Source organism: Penaeus chinensis, chromosome 37 (genome assembly GCF_019202785.1).
Source record: "Penaeus chinensis breed Huanghai No. 1 chromosome 37, ASM1920278v2, whole genome shotgun sequence".
Classification (NCBI taxonomy): Eukaryota; Metazoa; Arthropoda; class Malacostraca; order Decapoda; family Penaeidae; genus Penaeus; species Penaeus chinensis.
Genome location: NC_061855.1, coordinates 19000350 through 19002849, shown reverse-complemented (window position 1 = coordinate 19002849; position 2500 = coordinate 19000350).

Genomic DNA, 2500 nt, shown 5'->3' with positions numbered 1-2500 from the left:
GCATCTGTTCATGATAACAGCCACTTAATTACCTTTATTATCAAGTTACCCCCTCCTTCTCTTCCCCCCCCCCCTCAATTTCACCTCATTCTCCTCCCCTCAGTTCCGTTACCCAATCCCCTCGGCGCTTCCCCCTTCCCTCTTTCTCCCCTTCGCCCAAGGGAGCTGCAGTGTGAGGGAACATCTTCATAATTGTAGGGTCGAGGAAGGGGAGATCCTCATCGACTCATTTCCATTCTTAGAGTCCTGAAGAAGTCGTTTTCAAGCGGTGTCTTATCCCGTTTCGGAATCACAACGAAGGCATTTGCATCCTTATACTTTCTTATGCGCGATATTCGTGCAGGTCAGAGCTAAGGAATTGTTGCTAAAGTTAGGGTAGATGAAACGAAAGTCAAGGATAGGACGAGAACATATGCAAAGCACTTATCATTTGCTGCATAATGCCGTGTTTGTATGTACGTATGTATGTAGTAGGAATGGGGAAGGCAGTGGAAATAAAGTAAGAAATCTTTTCAAAATAGAGATAAACATTAAGGAGAGAAGTAAGAACAACAAGATGCGAACGAGAAGAGAGAACTTGCTGGGTAATAGTTATGTAGTCAAGGGCCTGAGATAACTTACAGAAAGAAATATCTCTGTATAGATTTATTGGCAAATGATCCAAAGAAACAGAAAAGGGAAGCGAAAAAAAATATTTGAAAAAGGAGGGAATATGATAAGAAATGGTGTATCTGCGTGTATGTATGTGTGTGAGTACTTGTATGTTATGAACGTAGAAGCATGAGGTAGCAATAATAGTACTAGCAGTATCTGTTGTTGCCGTTGGTATTGCTGACGTTCATATAAATGCAAGTCCAGACCATAAAGAAAATTAGATAAACATTTCGGTGGGAGTCGTAACACCCCAGGTAGTAAATGGATCCATTGCTGTTGAAATATAAGTAGCAGTAAAATGATAACAAATGAAGGAGGAAGAACAACGGGAGCAGAAGCAAGGACAACAGCACTGATGAAATATATATATATATATATATATATATATATATATATATATATATATATATATATATATAATCTCCTCTCGAACGTCCATGCCACCGGACCCGCCAATGTGACTACTCCGCCATCAGACAGCAGTTCGGGGCAGGTCCCTACAAAACAATCAGATCTGGCAGCCGAGCTTCACAATGGGAGAAGCTAGACAAATGAATATGATAAAGCTTGGGAGTCCCCGTGGCCCACACCTAAATGACCCCCGCCCATTACACCATGCTCGTATTTCAAGGGATTTTGTCCGACAGTAATGAAGCTGCCTACTTGGATGTGGCCTGACTGAATTTTCTCTGGGGGTGTGGAATTGTGGGGGCGCGATTGTGAGATAGGGGGCGTGGGGTGTAGGGAGTGTAGTGTGGGTCGAGGGGTGTAGGGTGTTGAGAGTGTAGTCTGAAGTAGTGGGATGTGGGAAATGGGGTGTGGGATGATGACGACAAATATGGGGTATCTATGAAGACTACTTCGGAATGACTGTTGACTTATGTTGAAATTGTTTACAACGTGGCTTGTTTCTTTCTTTATCTCTCTCTCTCTCTCTCTCTCTCTCTATCTCTCTCTCTCTCTCTCTCTCTCTCTCTCTATCTATCTATCTATCTATCTATCTATCTATCTCTCTCTCTCTCCCTCCCTCTCTCTCACTCACTCTCTCTCTCTCTCTCTCTCTCTCTCTCTCTCTCTCTCTCTCTCTCTTTCATTCTAGTCGTCTATCTCTTTATCTGTTTGTTTGGCCGCCTCCTTATCTATTTTTTCTATCTGCCAACCGTCGTCCGTTGCATAATAAATTGCAGCGTTAGTGGGAAAAGACAGGTGTATCTACCTTTACCTCTCGACACTCCTCTAAGAAACAGTCGATAAATATTGGCAGTTGCGGAAGACGTGGAGAGAAAAGCAGGGAGGATGGAGACGGGATGGGAGTTGGGCGGGTGGGTTGGGAGGAGGGGGGGCAGGCGCTGACATGTTAAGAGGCTGGGGGAGGGGGGGGGGGGGGGCTGACAGGTTAAAGGGACGGGGGCACTAAGGGGTTAAAGAGGAAAGGGCGCCCAGGGGTAGCCCTTGATGTATTCAAGGGAAAAAAAATGCAGGTTAAAACAGGTTAAGGGATAGGGTCACGGTAGGTTAAGGGGAAGGGGCGGTTAATATGTTCAGAGGGAGAAAATACTGGTAACAGGTTAAGGGAAAGGGAGAAAGAGACGTTGACAGGTTAAGTCAAAGGTTGAACACGAATACAATAAAATAAATAGATTTGAACAAAATATATATATATATATATATATATATATATATATATATATACAATAAAAAAAATAACAAGATAGGATTGGAAAAAAATAAATACACACAAAAATAAAAGGTGTGGCAAGGAAGAGTAAATCTGGCTCTGATTTTCCGAGCTAAGTGACACGGATAACGCCACGAAGGAGGGAAATGCAGCATGAAACAAGGGGAG